The sequence below is a fragment of the Apus apus genome, chromosome 1, assembly GCF_020740795.1.
Source record: "Apus apus isolate bApuApu2 chromosome 1, bApuApu2.pri.cur, whole genome shotgun sequence".
Classification (NCBI taxonomy): Eukaryota; Metazoa; Chordata; class Aves; order Apodiformes; family Apodidae; genus Apus; species Apus apus.
The window spans coordinates 133,638,083-133,648,431 of NC_067282.1; the positions used below are offsets into that span (position 1 = coordinate 133,638,083).

Genomic DNA, 10,349 nt, shown 5'->3' on the forward strand with positions numbered 1-10,349 from the left:
TCTTTTTAACATGATGGTAGCAAATCTGCAGGAGGACTGGAGCAATATCAGTTTCAAAGGGTCATTATTTTTTAAGTTGGAGTTAGAATAACTTATGCTTATTTCCTGAAGCCGGAATGCAAATTAAATTACATATGACTAAAATGACATTGTACATTAAAAACAAGTTGGTACAGATATAGGAAGATACGATTTCTGCAAAAACAGCTGTGGTAGCAAATATTTTACCCCATTTAAATGATCAGATTAATTGGGACATAATAGGGGTAAATTTGCGTTTTCCTTACAGCTGACAAATACTGATTTGAGAAGGGCATAGACCAATGACTATCTTGTTTAAACTTTCCCAAAAAGCCCCAGAAAATTATAATAGCTGTAATAAAATATCTTTTGATGTTTGAGCCATTTGTATGTTTTCTATTCAATAGAAACATTTCTGTAATAATTTTCATCAAGAAGCCTCTGAGAATCAGATTTTTCTTCTGTCTGTTGAGACTGGTTCAAAATATCCTTCCTTATTTTCAAGGTGTTTTGACATGAGCCCAGGATACTCAGTGGCTTGTCCTACACAAGATGTCAAAGTGAATTAACAAAAAGAGATGTGAATTTAAAGTCAATATAACACAAGCATATATAATTTCTCTACAGACACTCATTTAGGAGTCAGCTGGCCATAATTACCTTAATTTAACTCATGCTCAAAGTGAATTAAACTAAACTAATGGTTTATCAACATAGGAGAGACACTGTACAATAGGCTCTGTGTAAATTCACAATTCATCAGCTACTTTGCTCTGACTTCCCTTATGGAAATACAGCATGCCCTCAAGGTGCCTTTGTATGAGGTAACTTAATTTTTTTAGGGGAAAAAAGAAAGCTATATAAGGACATATAGGCTGATTGATAGCAGGTGCATAAGTGATTATATTTCAGTGATGCTATGTGTAGAAAGAAGGTCAGTTTATATCATCTGTTCAATTGAAGTTTCTCTACCATTCGGTGACCATAATGGCCCTGTCTATGCTACAAGGTCTATTTTGAACTGGAAAAAGTCTTGTTTGGTGTTTCCATAGTAGTTTTGGTGTTTCCATAGCAGGGGAACAGGCAGCAGATCAGTACCAAATACCTGGTGTACCATGAATTAATGGTTTTATTTACTGTTCAGTAACTTCACCAAGTAGGAGTGTAAAGAAGCCTGAATAATTTCTTAATTAAGCTATCCAAAAGCAATTACATATTTTAAATTACCCAGCTTGGTTTAACTTTACTGAGTATATCAGTGTTAATTTTCTCTTAAGTGATTCTCTGTGTTTCTTTATTAATTAGATTTAACAGCATTTTCTGTTAACAGAAACAAAGCAAAGCAATGAGGAATATGGAGAAATATCCCTACTTGCAATACCCCCTTTAAATTTAATCAGCATAGTTAGGCAGACTCTGACATTATTATCCAGTTATGAAAACATCCCCGGCCCTGTTCATTCAGCCATTTCTGCTCATTTTTCCAGGCACAGAAAGTTTGCACTGGAGCATGTCTTGTCAGATTTGGAGCCCTTCCAGTACCTGATGAGCATATTAACAGTGCTCCCATTCATGGGCCAGAGCCTGCCAGTTCTATCTAATTTTAGTTAAGTTGCTATTTATAGTTAGATCACTGTGTTTTCTCTTGTGAAAGCCTCGCAACTGCTGGGCGCAGAGGGAATATATTTTTGTGCTGTTTTAGTTGGCACACAAAGAGTTCATGGTTGTAATTTACCTAAGTCCAAAATACCCTGCAGTCTTCCTAAAGCAACAGCGATGCTCCGCCTCATGTTTTACACCAAAAATACTGTGCCTCAGTTGGCCACTTTTTTTCTCAGCCCACTGAGATGCTTCCTGAGTCAAGAGCTGAGGCAACCCGAAGTCAGGTGATAGTACTAAATTAAAATCTTTGCTAAATATGCAGAAAGGTTTCAAGGTCCAAAGGGTGGGAGGGTGGGGGAGGATTCTGGGTTGAATCTCTGTATGCTGTAACACGTCATACAGGTCAGTCGAACTGAGTGCTTTCTGCCTTGCTTCACTGTATAAAAAATAACATATTAATAACACTAGTAATAATACCTACTTTTTCACCACAGTGTTTTTTGAGAATTTATACACTAACATTGCAAGTAGTGTTAAATGCCAAGGAATGGTACAGGGAAGAGGCTATTTGCTGTAGAGTTGGTGGTCAAATTGACGTTTATAGGTTGTTACAACTTAGGCATTTCATTAATGTATGAAGAATTTATGCTCCACTATGTATATATGTACATATCTGTTTGTTTACATACACATGTATATATACATGGAAAACTGACACACAGCTGAAAGACCATAAGCATTACAGTCCATTTTATCTTGAAGCAACCTTGTATATGAAAAACATGCACATTGAAACTATTTTGCCCAGGGAAGTGGTGCAGTCACCATCCCTGGATGTGTTTAAGGGTCGTTTGGATGTGGTGTTGGTGGACATGGTTTAGGGGATAACTTTGTAGAGTAAGGATGATGGTTGGACTCAGTGATCCCAAGGGTCTTTTCCAACCTAAATAGTTCTATGATTCTATTTCTTTTAGAACTACAGTGTTCAAATCATATATAGTCTAATGCTGCAAAGTTGTATAATGATGCTTGAGTAAACACAAGTTAAAAAGACACTTGTGTGTTTTAGTAATTGAAAAATTGTTCCCAGTTTTGTTACTAGCAGAATGGTGGTTGAAAAATTAAGTTTATTCTTTGTAAGTCGAAATTGGGGCTCATCTTGGAATTTCAAAATTAATTCTGACCTTGGTAGAGGGAGATTTCAGTCACAGAGTTGCAATCTGGATTGGAGTGTCTTGGCTTCAAACCATGTAAGGTTGATAGTGCCAACCCTTGTTTTGTCTCTCTAGAGATACTGGTAATATATGTCTTCCATATTTATAAAGGGTTGTTTAGTGTCTTTCTGATGTTATACCCTGCTTACAAAGAATACATATTCTGATCTTCATTCTTGTTCCAATAGCTATGAATACTAAGCGTTTGGAATAGATAAAACTGCAAGACTAATGAAAAGTCAAAGAATATTCATCTTATTCATCAATCACAATTACATTCTGATTCCCAGATAATATGTGTGTCACAAGAAAGGAGCATTGAACCAGCAGAGATTTTGGTTCAGCTGAAAGTACTCTTCAGAGTAGCTGGGATTATGCCAAGGTGGAGTTGAACTGAAACTGAACAAGAAAAGTAGTTGAAGAAAGAAATAATGGTCTAATTCTGTGGTTAATATGATTCACTTGACAGAAAAAAAATAATAAAATAAAAAATATTAATTTGTAGCTGACCACTTCACATAATAAAATCCATACCCACCAATCCAAAGGTGATGGGCTGGCAGAGGACTGTCATTTATCTAACCTTCAGAGGCAGAAACATGTTTTAGCTGCGTGATTACATTCAGTAAGACTGTACATTTCCCTCCCTCCTCCTCCAGCTGAACACAGATGTTCCAGAAAAACAACTGGTTTCGATGTTATTGCAGATACAAGCTGCAGTGTTGCCCAATGGGAATTACAGGTAAAGCTGTAACACAGCTTTAAAAGGGCTCTAGATTAACAAATATTTATATTAGTTTGAGCATGATTTATGATGGATGAGGATGCTCTTTGTGTGTTATTGAGAAACCCTTGCAGCTGCAGGCGTGATTTCCTTTTTTTTTTTTTCTTTTTCTTTTTTAAGATGTAGAAAGAGAGGTGACAGCACCAGCTGTGGGCCAGGAGTTGAGAGGGTTTTAAGCTCTTGTGTCACTGGCAGACCCAAACATCTGCATGGTGAGTAAAGCACATATATGTGTGCTTGGCCAGCCTGTTGTTGGCATCATATTTATGTCTCACTGAAGTCCTCAAGATCTTATATGAGACCAAGAAGCAAGCAGCCCTTCTGCCAGGTGCCCATGTCACAGGTTTCCTCTTGTGCAGTCTGGCAAAACTGCCAGCTCCTCACACCTCGGTCAGACCATGGCCAGGGCTCCTTTGGCAGAAAATCACCCCTCCTCACAGCCTGTGCACTCTTCTCAAGGCTCAGTCCTAGGCACATGCATTGCTTTTTCTCCCTCTGCCTCATTGCAATGGATTACTAACCCTGCTCTACAACCACAAATCAAGATATTTGTTTAACAGACTTATTTCTAAATGCCTTGATTTAGCAACTTCTGAGAACCTCCTTTAAGCACAGCTTTTCACAAAAAAACCCACCACAATTTGCTTTGTTCTTACTTCACAGGCTGTCAAATTTCTCTCCTTGCACCACATCAAGCTATCTTGTTTGCTTATCTTGTGGGGCTTTGTGTCCATTAAACAAATTAATTATACTGTCCTTTTTTGCATTACTGTGTTTTATGTGTCAGTGCAGTGTTCCCAGAAAAAGCTGACACATTATTGCTGCTTCCCTAGGTTGCACTTTCTTCCATGTTGCTGCCCATGGAGACATGATGCAATTTTTCATCATCAGATTCAGGCCCAATGTAATTTTTCTTCATAAATGCCTTTAAGGAAACATAATACATCACCACCTGTTGCTCTACAGACCTATAAGAGAGAGCAAAAAAATAATATGTGGTGACCAGCCATGGAAGCTTCTTCTGCCAGCACCTGGTGGATTGGGGCTGAGTGTTGCAAGCCTGGAAATGCCATGTCTCCATCCTTCTTGGATTTTATCTGGCATCAGTACTCCTTCTCATACCAGGCATTCAGTTCATTGAAGAGCATAATGACAGTGACTTTATGAAATGATTTTGAAGTAATCACTCAACATAACATCAGTGACATTTCTCCTGTGCCTGTGGTACTCAAACTGGTGGCGAGTTTTCCTTTATGGAGAAGACCTGGCAGATAGCAAGGCAGGGATTGTAATTTCAGCACCTATGTGCTGAAATAAAACATTTTCCTTTAAGGCTAGTTTTTGGCTTTTCTAGTTATTTTAAGGCAAAGCAATCACTGTCATCCTTTCTATCCCCACCCCAACTTTTTATGCTTTAGGCCTATGATGATTTATATTTCCCCAACCATGAGCAGCAGAATCATTCTACAGTCTGGACTGATGCTGTGTCCCTAGAAAATTTAGAATTTTATAGTAATTATCGTCCACTCTGTCTTACAGCACTCATTTTTGGGTCTATAAATGCTAGCATCTCTATCCAAAGTAAAGAAAATTTGAAATATTGGAAGGACCCATTGCTCCAGGGATCTTGACATCTCATTTCTTGGCAATCTTTTCTTTCCTTTTACAAGTTTCTTGCTGGTGCAGTTTCTCTGTGCTGGTATGAGCCAAAGCAGTAAAGTTTTTTTGTTCTTCCATACTTCTTAGGATATTTTCTGATCAGTGGCAGCCAGCTGGCTGGTGGCTTTATCTATCCATCTTGTCTTTCTGAACTGGCAGCATTGCAGCTGGGCTTCCTAATATGCCCGGACTCTGTGTAACTGCCCCAATGCTTGTAATTCCTCAGCTCTATGTTACTTGGAAGCTTGTCTTGGGAAGCTACCTGCTGCTACTTTAAATATTTTTAGAAATCATCCAGCTCTTATTTATGATTACACTAGTCTTTTTTATTTTTGTGAGACTGTCAGATTTTATTCTCTTTAGCCTCAGCAGTTAATCACCTTTCAAAATCTTTCTTGCATGTTATTTCTATTGGGGAGACTAACAGATAAAGACACGACCTGTTATTAATTACTTTTTAAAATATATATAACCCTATTTATTTACAGATAATTTACTTAAAGTGCTGTTTTCTGAAAACCACCTCTCTGTTGCAGTTCTGTTTCTGGCTGTTATATTGGACACACTCAACTCCCCCAAAACAAGGATCTGGCTCCCACATCTGTTTTCAGAGTCAGGAGGTCCATTTTTGAGGCTTCAACTCATAACCTACCCCAGTATTGCCTCGCTGATTTGCAGCTGTCATGGTGGCATGTACTACTTCAAATTTCAATAAACAAAATGGATGAAAGAAGCTGTGATGCCTGCAAGTTCCAGTGAGGTTTGTGGCTTCCTAAGGATCAAAGACACACTACTTGTCAGAGCTACCCAGCCTCAAGTATAACAATTTATTACTGCCCTAAAATATGAAACACACTGTTGGTACTAAACAAAAGACCACAGAGAGTTAAAAGAGGAGAAAAAAGTTAACTGTAGTGGTTTCAAAGCATTCAGTATCTTGCTACCATGGCTAACCATCCCAAAAGCAAGGTGGACGTGTCACTTGGAAATCAGGATTTTTTTTCCCTCCCTGTGCAGCATTTTGTACTCCAGTTTGTGCACATAGTTCACCTAGTGGGCACCTTAAATGTCACTCTGCAGCCCTTTCCTTCTCAGGGTTAAAGCCTGCCTTTTCCATCTTGCCCACACTTTCTTCATGAAAGTGCGTTGTCTTTTTTAGACGAGAACATCAGTTCTGTAACATTTTTTCCCAACCAAGCTCATTATGCATTTTTTCCATGAGCATCTAACTGCAGCTTTTAAGATCTCATGCTGTGTAATTCATTTGTGAATAAAGTCTTCCCCTGAAAAGTTGAAATTAAACCAAGCAGCTTACTGCTTATATCAAAGCCAACATAAATACGCCTCCACCGGGGACTGAAGGAAGCAGCTCTGCAACTCACATCTTGGAGGGAAAGGAGCACCAAGTTGAAACAGAAATATTTAGAAGTGCCAAAAGGGAAAGTAACTCTTCTTTCAAAGAGCAGCTTTATATTAAGTCAGTAACACTTGCTGCAAAAGAGCTGAAACTTCATATAAAGGCACTATTGTACACGTAAAACATGTTAAATAAGTATGAAGCAAGGAAGGGAGATGTTAAGACAGATTCACACTGGGGGTTCGTAAGTCATAACTAAGGTTCTGATGCTTTTCTTTATAATTTTTACCGCTTCTTTAGAGATTTTATTAAGTAAAATTCCTTAATATTTTAGGTGTCTTAGTTTCTGTCTTTTGCCAAGGAGCTTCACACGCATCTCATGAATCTCAAATGAGTCTAGCAGTCGAAGTTTAACCCAGATTCCCTATGTTAGAAAGTTGAAGTCCTCATTTTATATTTCTAAAGCATCTGTAGATGTAATACCTCCACATCCCTGCTGTGATCACTGATGCCCTAGTCTGATCCTTCTCCAGTCTCTCCTCAGATCCAATTTATTTCAGCTTGATCTGTTATACTAATCCAGTATTTCATTTTTCATCCTTGCCTGTCTTCAACACACAAACTGACAGTTTTGAAAGGACTGAAACTTGATCTTTCTCAGCAGCTTCTGAGTTTCTCTCCAGGTCCTCTCTGCCAGTTCCCCCTTATTTACTTCAATCTTCAGTGGACATTTACACCTGCAAGTCAGTAACAGTGCTTTTAAAATCTCTTTTCCCCTGACTCTTTTTTCCATGACACCCTCTTGCATGTTAGGAACTTAAAAGCTTCAACAGCTGCTGAATATTGAATTGCAGGAGATCCTCATGGCTCTCGCTTGGCTTGCAGAATCTCACACACTTCAGAGTTCAGATATTGTTTGAGACAAACTTGCTGTTTGAAGACCAATTCAAATGGAGGTATTTTAAGCTACTGTACACTCCTTTCACTAAATGATACCCTGTTGAGAAGGAGGAATTTGCATTTTGAAAAACTCAAATAAAATCGACCAAGTTCAGCTGCAGACTCTCTCCAGAATCAGATTTCTATCTCCTGACTACACCAGCTTCTTCCAGTACAGGTTCATTTTGCCATCCTCCCAGCTCAACTAATTATTTTTCCAACCTGATCATGTTGCACATATGCAATCTCAGTTGCATTTTCGTCACCTGTTGAGTCACTCTCTGTGCCCTCCCTTCCTCCTGCTTTTAATTTTCTATTTTCAGGACTTCTTCCTCCTTTAGGAGAAAAGTAGCATTGTATTTCAACCTTATGTTGGCTTGCAGTACTCTTAGCCCACTAAACATTTGATTTAGCATCAAGCTGGACACATTTCAGGGCATTAACCACAAACACCAAACCATTAGTGCATATCCAGACTTTATTCTGCTTTTCAGGAACTCCTGTTACGTAGGTGGTCTATGTTAGATAATGCAAACTTAAAAATACTTTAGTACCTTGACTCTATTGCTCAGGAGAGAGGTAGAATTTTCTCCCAAAAATTCCCATTACTTATTTTACAGCATAGTACTATGCTTTATTGGGATTTCTTATTATATATTTTTAATCCATTTCCGTCTTCTTTACTCTCCACGTCACCTTTCTCGTGGCAGGAAAACTGTCATGAATAAGATTAAATAGGCAAACTTTGCTTTAATGCCCATGTTTTTAACTGCTATTCAGGATTTTTTGTTTTGGTGGGTTTTTTGTTCGTGTTTTTTTGGTAGGGTTTTTTTTTGTTAGAGTGGTTGGGTTTTTTTGTTTGTTTGTTTTGTTTTGTTTTTTTCTCTGAGATCTCATCTTTGAATTAGTATCTTGCAGCAGGAGTGATTTAATCTATGCTATGGTTCTGATCTTGTTTTGGTACAGAAATAAATTAATTCTTTATTTCCAAGCTGAGTTTTAGATTTTTTTAAATTAAGTCTTTTATTCTTTTATTCCACACACTTGGAGTTTCACTACTCCATATGAAAACAAACTTGAAGCACAGGTAAAGAGAAATCTTTCAACTGTAAACTCTATCTTCAGTTCTGCTGATTTGTGTGATCATTACTGCAGTAAACACAGCTTCAGCTGTGTGGTTTTGTTTTGTGGTGGGATTTTTGGTTTTGTTTTAAAAGCCTCCCCTTAACACAAAATGCAGCTCTCTCTTTTGGTTTAACAATAGCTGATCAGGATATCTCTGATTCAGTAATCTTCTGGAGGTCTCCTAATACATCTATGAATGCAAGATTTATCATTCTTGATCTAGCCAGGTACATGTTGGCCACAGATACATCACAGCTTCCTCAAGAATGCAAGAAAAGTTTTGGTTATGAAGACTCCATAATTCACTTTCATTTAGCAATGCATTGATAAGAGTGCATAACAGTGAAAACACTATGGTTGTAAAACAAAGAAGACCAGTATAAATAAAATTACATTAATAGATTAACTTTTACTCAAAGATATAAGGCACTGTCATTTGGTCCCCAACAACCATGACCTCTAATTTTTGACAGCTAGTTAGAACTGTCTATTTAATATTATGTCAGGAGCTGTTTTGCCTGTATTGCTTTAATATATTTTATGCCAGAATTAATGTTACATACATATTTTCTATGTATTTGTATTTTATGAGAAAGCAAAAAACAACTAGACTTATTCCCAAGTCCTGTAACAATTGTCATCCTCCTCCTTTTCCAGGTTCAGAAAAATCAGCATCAAAACACTGTTAGTCCAAAGACACACAAACTGCCAGTGTCAATACTGATGTATACATAACTCCACTGAGGACTTGTTAGGAATTTTATGTCCACTTTTGGCTCTCCAGCTGAAGACACTGAAAGACATTGAAAAACTGGAGAGGATCCATTGGAGAGACATCAAGATGATTAGAGGGTTGGAGAGCCTAGTGTATGAAGAAAGGCTGAAGGAACTGGATTTGTTCAGACATCAGAAGAAAAGGCTCAAGGTGGGTGGATCTAGCTAGAGTCTATAACACCCAAATAAGATAGCTGGAGAGAAGATGTCCCTGCCCATGCAGGGGGGTTGGAACTAGATGATCTTTAAGGTCCCTTCTAACCTAAAACATTCTATGATTCTACCGAGATACTCTCTTCTAAAGGACTCCTGGTGGCCAGAGAAGAGGCTGTGGGCACAGGTTGCTTTAGGGGAAATTCCTTCTGGATAGACAAAAAAAATTAGTTCTTCAGACATATGAATGATTATTGCAACAGGCTTCCCAGAAATGTGGCAGGACCATTCTTGCTAGAAATATCCAAGATTCTGCTTGACAATACCCTGGATAATCTAAGCTAAGGTGCTGCTTTCAGCAGCAGTTTGGACCAGATGATCTCCAGAGGTACCACCTAAACCAGACTTTCCTGTGAATCATTTCCTGGGCTTAGAGCATCCTGTCCAGCAAAGAGCTGCAGTGCATGGGGGTACAGAAGGAGAAGGGGCGAGTTCAGGCAGCAGTGTGTAGTGTTAGGATAGATTTAGGGCATAGATCAACAAGAAACTGCTTTTCATTAAATATTTATGGCACAGCTTGTCAAATGTTGCTAATGTGAGCAGAGTTTGTCTGGTGCTAAAGCGTTAGTAAGACATTTCCTCGAAGTTGCCAAGCTTCGTTACAGTCAAAATATTATCGATTGCACTAGTGCTGGCTTACCCATTAACTGCCAAATGTAGT

General features: G+C 38.3%; 1 long non-coding RNA gene across 1 annotated transcript; it reads left to right on the forward strand.

Moving 5' to 3' along the window:
* Positions 1-1,865: 1,865 nt before the first annotated feature.
* On the forward strand, positions 1,866-9,602 carry LOC127387553 (uncharacterized). The gene is made up of 3 exons (XR_007890155.1): positions 1,866-1,907; positions 3,742-3,833; positions 9,359-9,602. It is a non-coding gene; the product is annotated as an uncharacterized LOC127387553 (long non-coding RNA).
* Positions 9,603-10,349: the final 747 nt, after the last annotated feature.